The sequence below is a fragment of the Mus musculus genome, chromosome 2, assembly GCF_000001635.26.
Source record: "Mus musculus strain C57BL/6J chromosome 2, GRCm38.p6 C57BL/6J".
NCBI lineage: Eukaryota > Metazoa > Chordata > Mammalia > Rodentia > Muridae > Mus > Mus musculus.
The window spans coordinates 115,869,350-115,881,406 of NC_000068.7; the positions used below are offsets into that span (position 1 = coordinate 115,869,350).

The window sequence follows — 12,057 nt, forward strand, 5'->3', positions numbered from 1 at the left end:
TCAGTGCCAGCTGGGGGCGGCCTTTGCAGCCAAAGCAGGGACACCCAGGGCAGGGGATAAGCTAACTGCCAACCATAAACTCAGCCACCTTTCAACCCACTCGCAAGCCAGCATCAGGTCCACATGGTTGATATTAGGGCCCGGGAAACGGTTTCCAAATCAGGTGGTTGCTGATTCCCAAGAATGTAAGGAGCGGCGGTTATTTTGTCTAAGAAGCCTGGATCTAATTTTGTTGAAAATCCAAAAATAAGTGCCTACTTCATGTTCCTTTAATGTTTAATAATGCCCATCAAATATTCATGTACAAACAGAGTAAGACAATAAGAAATCTCCTTTATTTCCCCAAATTTAATAAAAACAAAACAATTTTCTACCATTTTCGAGTTACCTTTGTCCCCCTGCTTTTAATGATGGTATTTCCCCCCACACGTATGAACTCCTGGGAAAGATTCAGTGGCCTGGCATTCGGCTGGGGAGGGGCGGGTGGTAGGGAGGTCCTTCAAAATGTTTTCTATTGATAACATTTGTTCTTCAACAACTCTACTTTCAAATCTCAGCATCTGGGGGACTTAATGATTAATGGATCCACATGGGGCTCCAGGCAGGACCTGAAAGTTCATTCCCTGAAGAATTCTCAAGCCTTGGCAGCTAAGGCTCTCGGAGGAGGACAGGGAGCCCACACAGGCCTCCTGTGAGTCCTCTAGGAAGAACACAGCCAGGCTGATGAAGAATAGGCAGGAGAAAGCCAAAGGAGTCTTTTGCATATGCTGTTTGCAAAACAATGAACTTCTTTAGTACTTAAGAAAAGAATGTCTCCATCTTCAAAAATGTTCCACCCTTTGGCTTTGGGAAGCTAAGTACCAAGCTACTCTAAGTTCAGATAGGAGAGTTGACACTCTATATTCATCTGCTCCCTCCCAGTTCGCTGAAATGTTGCTGACCAGAGCAGCCCTGCAACCAGTTCAAAGAACTATCTCCATCACACCATTGTTGTCCCAGATCTAGGAGGGCCCTTTCTTAACTCCCCCCTCCAGGGGTTCTTCTCAGGGGTTCCATTAAGACCAAGCAAGAGAAGGCTCCTCTGGTCTGTCTTGGTGTTTCTGGTAGAGAGGGGCAGCTCCTCTTTTCATGTGCTACAATCCAGTTGGGAGGGGGGTTGTTTTGTTTTTGTTTTCCCTTGTAGGTCAACCCTTTAGTTGAACCAAATTGATATTCCGCCTCTCCTCCTGCTCCCTTTAAGCTTTCTTTTTATTTCTTTATTATTTACATTTGGAGATTGTTCCCTTATTTATGCTTTTTCTCTCCTGTTCCCTCAAACACTCCCTCTTTCACAGAGCTGCAAGGCATCATGGTTCTTAGTTCTCAGCAGGAGAACTCCACGCTGTCTTCAAACAAATAATTACTGGGAAGGTTAGAGGTTCACTCGCAGGTCATTTCTTTGGATCCTCATCAGAATGTTTACATTAGTAAAAATGGGGGTCCTCTCACAAGGTTGTTCAATGGGGGTGATGCAACCATACAGAACATTCAGAGAAAGCATCCTGTGTGCGATCAGGCCTGTATAGGAGTGCTGAACTTGGCAATGTCACCCCTGCATCACTGTTTCAGTGAGATTCCATGGCCTGGACCGCATGTTCTCTAGCAGTTATACCAATGGCCTTTCTTCGCTCCCTCTTCCAAATAGGGTTGAAAGAAAGAAGCCCCTGTGGGTTTTCACAGTGTGTATGTGTGTGTGTGTGGGATCCTTTCTCAGAGCATCACAGTGGCTTTACATTCCCCTGTGGGCTCCACAAAGTTTCTGTGGAGTTTCAGTCTCAGTATTTTGGGTCCCAGTATCTTTTCATACTTCTAATGCATTCTTTCAAATCATACAGGATTTGGAAAAACATATGGGTCCCCAATTTTTGCTGTTGTTTTCTTCCCCCAAAAATCTCTGCACATAAAACTCTTGCCAGTTGTCAACTTCCACAATCTCAGAATAGCTTAATACTACCATAGATGTTATTTTATTAAAATTATTAATCTATTCACTTTAAGAAAAAGTATGGTCTTCAAAATTCAAATGACAACTGTCCTCTTCCCTCATGCTGACAGGCCACCACCCTTTAGAAAATACTCTCAAAGTGAAGCCATTTAATTTGGAGATGAAAAAGTCAAATGAGGAATGATTTTTTTTTTATTTCATTAATTCCCAATATGAACTTCCATACAGGGCTTTTCCCTAGATGACTTGATATGAACTCTTTCCACTTCCGCTGCTTCTATTTTAAGAATGACTTTTCCTTTATGTAGATAATAAACATAATATCAAGTTTTAATTCTACTTAAACTCTGAAGCATCTAAGTTGAAAAGTCAACTCATCTTCAATCATCCAAGGCCAGACCTCAATTCCTATGGAAAAATGCAACTTCCTGCTTCAAAGACAAAAGTCTTGTCTTTAAAAGACTCAAAAGGTTTCTTGGATATTAAACGGGTCTCACAAAATAACATTTTGATGAGTTAAGTGTAAATGAATCAGACACATATGGATTAAGTTATCCCCGCATTTCACACGGGTTTAAAAAATAAGGGGAAAAGAGGGTCTTGGCAAAAAACATTTTGGACTTTGCCAAACCCAAAACATTTGAAAAATTGCTGAAGACATCCAAGTAACCAAAATGCAGCCAGCTGCACCCAACTTTAATGAACACCCCCAAGTTATCTCCAACCCAAAGACTGTTAGGTTTTTCATCTGTATGTCATATTAAGAAAGAAAAAGAAAAAGAAAGAAACAACTAAGTTTTAATGTCATCCCAGAATGGTTTTGAAGTTGCAGACATACAATATACTGCTTTATTCGTACAATTTAATTCTAAGTTATCAAGTCTCCTTAGATGTTAAACAGTATTTAAAAAAAAAAAACTCTGAATTTTTTTATAATTTGTGTAGAAAATGTGTTAATACATCTAGTGTCTATTCCAGATTTCCCTTAGGAAAAAAAAATTTCACTGGCCTCATTGTGACTCTTTTTAAGGGCTACACATAATTACCTTAGTGACTCCCTAGGGAATGAGTGCCCCAAAGTACACTAGTTCTATTGATTTGTATTGAGCAAGAAGTTAGTGCCCAGGCTCACACAAAAGCTTCCAAGAGAGTCTCCTGAGGTTACTTGCATCTCTAAATTTTACTTAAATAGAAAATGCATTAGTATGTACAGTCCTTCAAACTTATATACTAAGACTCTTAGCTTAAAATAACTTAATTATAGAGATAAATTCAGTGGCTTTCCAAGAATCAAGAGGCTTTCTAAGTAAACTCAGAGATTTAAAAAAAAAAAAAACCAACAAAATAACAGAAATCAAAACAAAACACCCCCCTCCCCCAGTAGATTCCAAGGAATGTACTCTAGACAGAAAAGAAAGAAAAAAAAATCACTGAAGCCTCACCTCACTCTTGCTGGAGACCACCAGCCGCCACCTCAGGAAAATCCAAATATTTCAGCTTTGATGCTTCCCCTGCCCCCACCTGAAATCTGACCACTGAGTTTTCTTTTAAAGACTTTTCACTCCAAAGCATAGCTCAGGTTGACAGGAGTAGATTCAGGTGTCCTTCCCAACTGTTGCCTGACTCCCCCACCCCTTTTAAATGGCTGGTTAAATCCCTTCTCTCTGGTTCACTAACTTCTTGCCACACCTGGCAACCCACTCAGCATTCCTTTGTTAGAAAGCACAGGTCTCTCTCCTTGCTTGGAAAGCAGCCAGCCCTGAACGCTCTGAGGATGGCTGGGTTTGACGCTCTCACTTGGAGGGATGTTGTCTAGGAAGAGGCTGGAACTGTTGACAAGGGATCAGATCAATCTGGAAAAGGTGTGGCAGGGACCTTGGTGACAAGGGGCTGGTTCAAAAACAAAACAAAACAACAAAACAAAAAAAGCTCTACTTTCTACTCTGCCTAGGGCAGGAGTCCACTACCAGCGCGATCTCGTTCGGGTGCTCCGGATTTCAGTGAGCCTTCAACCTTGGGAAATCAGTCAGTCATTTTACTCGTTTTCTTCATATTAAACACACACGTTTTATTCTGTGTGCTAGTCTTGGGTTGAATTATCCAGTTAGGAAGGTTTAATGAACTGCACATCCAAGGTTTTCACTGGTGCTCAGACTCGGGGATCTTTTCCCGAAGACAACTTCGAGCATAGTGAGGTGAATGCATGAGGTTCATACATGACTTTAGGACACATTCACAGACCATAACTAATGTCACTGAGCTATGGCGTAACTATGATTGGATAGAATATGAGATTTGCCCACACCTGTAAAAACATGCGAAATAAATACCCATCCACTTCCAGCATGCAAACATGATGTTAGTGTGGAAGCATGAATGCTTGTATCCTTACAAAGTTGCCTTGAGTGGGGAGAAGGTTCAAGTGGCTGTGAAAGTCCCAGAGCAAAGTTATCAAACGGTGAGAGTTCTTCCCCGTAGCTTTCTGCTGTGGGATTGCAGTGCTTTATCCAACTCTCCCCTAAAGTTACAAGGACCTCGATAGCTAGTCACTAAAATCATCCACTTTGAGCACAGACCTCTTATGTATTGTACCACATTTTAAACCTTTGCACAGAGAAAAACAACAATAAACCCAAGGGGCCTATGCTCCTTATAACTTCCCTAAGCCCCAGTGTATTTGCTTTCTACCAACTAGGGGGATAACTAACTGGGCCTGGGTTGTTTTGAGTACTGACAGAGATCATGTATGTAAAGTTCTTGGCATACTGCCTAGTATATAGTGAGGGCTCATTAAATGTTAGCCTATGGTCAGACTCAATGTTCCTAAAAAGCTCTGTTCCCTTATAGATAATGATTAAGAATAGATGAGTAACTACTAAAAATAGCATACTGAGCTGATAACAGGATGAGAATGTGGTTTGGTTCTACAAGTAGCATGTGACCATGCGCTAGGGTCTTAGTAGAGATCAGAATTTAATGTGAATAAGTAATGCTCGCGCGCGCGTGTGCATGCATTCGTGGTGTGTGTGTGTGTGTGTGTGTGTGTGTGTGTGTGTGTGTGTGATTTAGACACCTGAACAAGCATCTGCTTGAAGGTGATGTTCCAGAGTGGGCTCCTCTGCAAGCGCATCCTCTTAGTGGCTCTCTAGATCTTCCCTACCCTCAGGACCAGTAGCTTCCACAGGAACTCCAGAGTATTAGAGGTGCAGCAGCCTCAAGGTGCCCTGCCCAGCACTACTGTCCCCAGATCTGCACTTGAAAGGTTCTCCAGGTGACCTCTTCACACTTACTCCTGGGAAGCCTGCAGTGAGTGCTCTGCCTGAGAACAGGAGGTTGCACAGTTCAAGTTTTAATTGTGACTCTTGTGGCCGCAAACATTGCCTACAGGATCTATCTTCTTTAAGTGCCTCAAATCTAAAAAGTCTTTTAATCACTTGCATTGGATAACAAACAATTTATAATAATGATTCATTTTACCCTATCTGTATCTCTTAAAGTGAAAGCTGGGGCAATAAAATGTTTTTGTGAAAACTGTAGACAGAGGGTCTTGGGGAACGGGGCAAGAATGGCACGCTACTGTTTCACGGTTCCATCTACTTCTGTACTTTCTGAACTTCAATCATACATATGATTTTTTTTCTTTTATTAAAGGGATTGTGAATGGTGATGGAGAAAATTGGGCATCTTCTCTGACTGAGATTAATCTGGACCATTTAGTTTTCTTATTTAATACAAGTGTCTCAGAAAATTCCTCTTACACAGGGAATTATCTTTTATTTCTTTTTTGAATACTGAGCAACAACCAACACAATTCCATTAGCACACTCACACCCAGAGCACGTAAGAGAGCATTTGAGCAGGTCCTGACTTTGAAGTACCGCTACTCTTACAGAATGCTATCCAGTTATTCACATATGACTACTTATCATGTATTATAAAAGTGATCCTTCAGAGCTACATGAAAGCAAGGGAGGAGAAAACACTCAAACTTCCTTAGCTATTCATATCTAAGATCTACGCTCTTAAAGATAGAACACTAAGTCAATAGACATAAGCAGTACCATATTACCTCATCCTCTCCATGATTTATTGCACATAGAAATCATGGAGAAACTGAATTACTTTGAATGTTTTACTACTGACATTAAAGTTCCAGATTTGGATACCCTCACACCTTAGACTGATCCTGAAAACCACTTTCTGTAGACAGGGAAGATAAATCGATAACCCTGTCATGCAACCCCATCAGCCTACAAAGAAACAGTGGCCATTTTCAAAATGACCAGTTCCCAACTCTGAACCATCTATCTGACGGGGCTTTGAAATGTATCCAGTCTCACCTGATAATCAGTTGCCCTCATTCACAGCTACTTCTCATCATGTTCGAAGCATGGGCTAATTCACACTAAGACCTGATCCTAACACATATTGTATTTTTTTCTAAGCTTTCACGATCACCTTTGATTGAAGTGTTATCTCAGATTCTACTTCTCGGTGGAACCCACCTAAGAATTAACTGGCCAAAAATACACCACACAGTTTAGCAATTATGTATTCGAGACGTTGGTGGAGGTCAAGGGGCAGTCCCATGTCCTGTGCTATGGATAGGTCTCTGATTAGCTTGTCATCTGCTTGGAAGAAGATGTAGGCTGATTCTCTCTTATAGTGGAGCGGGCCAGCTGTTAGCTGCCTGTCAAGCCCTCAAGTGGACAAGAAGTCCAGGAGCAAGAATGTCATTCCTTTGATCTGGCAAGAAGCAGCTGCTGATTTATAGAGTGGGACTTTGTTCTTCCGTTCTATTTTACTTTCTTTCCTAAGGCAGAACCACAAAATCCAGGAGAAAAAAAAATGCAGTTCCCAGCAACATCAACAAGCTCTGACAACTACAACAGGGTTTTTCTTGGCCCTAACAAAGCTCTCAGGCATCTCCTTTGACGCTCACCTTTCCCCCTCCCCTTCCCCCCACCTCCACCATTTTTTTTTTTTTTTTTTTGCAAGCGGTAGTTATTGTTTAATTCAGCTTCTGTAAATGGAATGGACTGTGGCCAGGAAGCCTGGGGCATAAACACACCTGTATGAAAGAAGCCTTATTGTAGCAACCCTCTACAAGCAAGCTCACATGAACCACACGTTCCCCAGTTCAGAAAGAATGCTCCATTTTTCCTGACAGCAAATTTTACCCTAAGTGAATTTCTATTTTTGGTGTCACCAACCTATGATGATCACATTTGAACCTTTCCCTCTCCAATGGCATTATACTCTTCCAATCAAAGAGAGAGAGAGAGAGAGAGAAAGATTTGCTCTTTTTTTTTATCTGAGAGCAAACAGATGCATCAAAAATGTTTATCTACTATCTATAATATCAATCATTGAAAGCTGACTTAATGTCCAGAAAGGCTTTAGCAAATGCAATATTCAAGATGCCATAATGGTGATTTCATTACTACTGATTTATACTGACATGCGTTTCCTGAGTAACCTATAAGGGGAAAAAAAACCAACAACAACGAAATAAGCCACATGCATTTTCTTGTTGAGAGTGAACTGGTTGCAAAGGTCTGGTTTTGTTCTCAACAGTAATCCTGTCCACTTAGAAGTGCCCATCAACTGAGTGGGACATGGAATAACAGCATGAAGAAGTCATCCTGACCTTGGCAGTGGTATGACAGTGAGAAGTCAGCAGCTCTTCGGTCACTCCCCCCATCCACCCATACTTGCCCCCACAATCCCCTACCTCCCACCCCACCCCCTCACATCACACACACACACACACACACACACACACACACACACACACACACACACGCGCGCGCGTGCTCACGCTTGTACACTGCACATGTGCAGGGCAATAAACTTCGCCACGGACAAGGTCTTTAACGGCTATCTAGATTCTTTTGTGCTATTCCAGAGGACGGTGAAACATTCCTTCAAAGGTAGAAGGCTGGAAGGGTAGGAGGGGCTGTTACTAACTTGGAGAGAAGAGCTTGTTTGCATTTAATCAGGCTCTGTTCTAGTGCCTTCTTCTGCCTCCTTTCTTTTCTTTCTTTTTTTTTTTTTTTGTTTTGTTTTTGTTTGTTTTTGTTTTTTTCGAGAAGGGGTGTCCTGGAACTCACTTTGTAGACCAGGCTGGCCTCGAACTCAGAAATCCACCTGACTCTGCCTCCTGAGTGCTCAGATTAAAGGCGTGCGCCACCACGCCCTGTTCTGCCTCCTTTCTTGTGTTCAGAGGGGATGGGGATTTATTTAGCGTGATACCTGGTCTTATCCTTTGGCCAATCAGAATGTGCTGAGCACCAGCTTTCTCCTCCATGACCATTCTTATCTAGCAGTTGTGCCCTCTGGGGGAAGGTGTGTCCCAGTGATTGGCTTTGTGGGTGGGGAGCTGAAAACAGGCCTTACAAATATATTTGCTCATCTCTTTTCAATCCCGAAACAATTATTAGAAATAATTTCAAGGGTCATAAAAATCTGTACATGTGTCACAAACTGATAAGACATTCACATGGTGCAGTTATCCTAAGGCAAATTTAATGATGTAAATACATCTAAACATTTGAAAATGCAAATCGTGCCTTTTGAGATTTCTATGCTTCAAATACACAAAAACAAACTGGGGGGGGGGGAAAGGTCACTATTTGAGAAGATACAAGTTCTTAGAAATAAACACCTATATCCAGTGAATCGGTGCAATGGAATCAACTATAGACAGAAGAGGTTGGTCTGCACAGATGGTCGTGGGCAGACACTTGTAATCCAAACACTGGAGAAGTGGAAACAGCGGACACCAAATTCCAGACCAGCCTGGGCTACATAGTGAGCTCAAGCTAGCAAGGGGCCGCAGAGCAAGGGGACAACTAAGACCTGGGGGGTATAGTACTCTTGCAGAGTGCTTGCTTAGAGTGTATGAGGCCGTGGGCTTGCTCTCCAACACCAGAAAAGGGGGAAAAAAAAAACCAACCCAAATTCTTGGAAGGAAAAAGTTGAAGCAGTTTGAAAGAGCATTTGGAAATAAAAACAAGCAAACAAACAATCAAATGGAAGGGAAGAGAGTAAGGCCCTGCTTGAAGGTACCAATCCCACCAGGGCTGACTTTGAGAAGTGAGGAGGGTAATTATGATTGGCTGGCATTTTCTACTGGGTTCTGGGGATGCCTGGTGGCAACTCAAAGGCAGGCTGCTTGGGCTTCTTCAGGTCGGTATAAATTGAATCTCTGAAATTCTTGAATCAAGAAGCAAGACCACGATGCTTCTTGAGGGAGACCTTTTCTAACAGCCCAGTAGCAGAAGAACTGAACTGACTGGCTGAGAAGGAGCAGCTGAGACGGAACGAAACTTTTGGGCATTTTGGGAAGAAAGGGGAAGGGGAAATGAGATAGACTCCAGTTAAGATGCCAGCAGTGAAAACAGGCAGCATGTGACTTTTAGAATGCCTTCTGTTGGGCCTTTCTGAGAAGGAGGTTATGTAAGGGCTCTAGGTCAGTGATGGAAACTGGTCATTTGCCTTTTAAATTCTTATTTAGGGTTCACTGTAGGGTGAGACATGCTGGGTTTCCTGATGTCACCTTTGAGTTGGCAGTGGAACTCTAGAGCTGAAAAGGTAGGAGGCCATTCAAGAGGAGGACATAAGAAATGCAAAACACAGGGAAGAAAAGACTACTCCCAAACCATCTCTCCTCTCCATATTTATAAAGGTAGAGAGATTCTAGAATGCAAGCAAAAAGCTTCAAAAGCTGGCTGCCCCTGAAAACATTCTGCCTTTTTATATACCCCAAGGTTTTCCCAAGTCCTTCGTCTGATCGTGTCTGCCAGTAAATAAAAACCTCCCGGGCAATGGCTTTATTTCTAAGAGGTCTGTCTAGCTTGCTCGTTTTGAGTTCTGAGATGATCTGGGTGACCAGCTTTGGAAGCTGATGCCAATCACATACATGTCACACCGTGCAGTGTGACACAAATTGCATTGCCTTAAACTTAGCATGTGTGATTTTAGTAATGGTATTAAGAAGGTGCACACACACACACACACACACACACACACACACACACACACACACAGAGTGTTTTTAAGCACTTGCATAAGAATCAAGGGCAGGTTTTCTCGAGGTGGTGACAACTAATTTAGAAGAGAATTGATGGGATCGGGTGTTACATTTAAAAGGGACTCCATTAAGTCTGATGGTGTCCAAATTGTGTCCTTCTCACAAACCATATTTTTCTTTTTAAATGGGCTTTTAAGGTGAAAGACACCTCGCTTCAGCATACTCTAGGTGTGGAGACAAATGGTTCACAAGTCTCTATTCTTCAACTCAGGGCAAATCACTCCAGGACCCAAGATCTAAAGCGCTTGGAGGGAGGGTGCTATGCATGTGAATATCCCCACCAGAGTTTTCATTTGCTCCAGGGGCCCCTTTTTCTGGAGCAGCAGGGGAGGTTTCAGAAGACCAGATCGGCATGCCAGCAGCATTTGGAGGGAGCAGGCTCTTATCCCCTTTCCTTTCTCCTGCTGGCTTGAAAGAAAGGGCTGAGGACACATTGGAAAGGTGGCAACATTCTTGGGCCTTTTTATCAACACCACTTCTTTCTTTAAGCTGCAGTGGGTCTCTTGTTTGGGAGGCTGAGATTTTAGCACTTTTAAAGGGAGGCATACTCGAGAAATCTCCCAGGTGTTAAACTTTAGAGTGGCTTCAACCCAAAATAGGGTGGGGAGGGGCGACAAAAGTGAAACAGGAAAAGTCAAGTGCTCTTATGGAAAAGTTCCATCAAATAACACGACGTGTAAATATGCACACAAGTTACATTCCTTCTATTTAAACCCAGGCTATCTAGCCAGCTTATATTCTCCTAGAGGCTGTCCATGGGGGTTAAAATCAAAGATTTAAACCCCCCCAAAATTTTTTAGTTAATTTCAACAAATTCCATACAGCCCAAAATAATCTTTAAAATATTACAAAACATAAGTCTATCATAAAGCAAAAAAAGAAAAATTCTATTCACAGACACATGTCTTAATGCTCTCATATTCATGATGTTCAAGCACCAAAGACTAATTTTTAAGTAAGATTTCTAGATTGCCTTTTCTTAAGAGCAAATTAAATATCCTTTGCTTGGATTGACAACCAGTAGCCTCCTGTGTCTTCGGCAGAGATGTTACACAAAGTGTTCGCAATGTGATGATATTATTACCCACAAAATTTTTTAGCATCACCCTGTAATCATAAAAGATGTAATATTTACTTTATAAACCACAAGAGGCCGAGCAGAGCAGAGGTTATTCTGTGTCTGCTTTAGTCCTTAAATATTTTAGGATTAAAGGGGTTAGTGGATACACTCTCCCAACTGCCATTTACAGAGGAATGAAGACATCAACCTCTGATTCTGAAATTTCATACAGAGCTGTAGGTGCAACCTAGATGGACCACAGTTTGAAAGGGTTTTTAGAGCACATCCAGGCACCACATCTCTTAGTAAGACTTCCCGGGATAGCTTAACTCAACTCTTCCAGGTAAAAAGAACTCTTACAGATAAAAATAATGGCATTTAGGTTGTCTCCATAGTCACAGGAATATAAGTAACATTGCTATCCAGTAAACACGAAGTAATTTAGTGCTATGATTGTTTTAACTGTCATAGATTATTTTTTTGAATCATGTAATATACAAATAACCCAAGATTAATTCATAAGTTTAAAGCTAATACGCTAACTAGCTAGGGCCACACTATTTCTTCCATCTGGGATGGTCTTCCTTCCAAAGCCTTCTGGTCCACACATCATTCAAAACTCTCATGAGAGATCACCTCTTTGGGGTAACTTTGTTGCATAATCTGATTAAGAAGCATTTCCTGGGTCTGGGGAGTTGGCTCTCCTGCCTGCCACAGTGCAAGCACAAAGACTGAAGTTTGGATTCCCAGCATCCATGATGGAAGGAAGGAAGGAAGGAAGGAAGGAAGGAAGGAAGGAAGGAAGGAAGGAAGGAAGGAAGGAGATGCTATGGTTCTTCTATATGCCTAATGCTGGGGAAGCAGGGACAGAAGGATCCCCAAGATTTGCTGACGACCCAGTGTAGCTGCAGGTTCAGT

General features: G+C 42.0%; 1 protein-coding gene across 28 annotated transcripts in view; it reads right to left on the reverse strand.

Annotated features, from left to right (window-relative positions):
* Nucleotides 1-12,057, reverse strand: part of Meis2 (Meis homeobox 2) — a 206,274-nt gene that overhangs the window by 8,086 nt on the left and 186,131 nt on the right. The gene's annotated exons all lie outside the window — the stretch shown is intronic.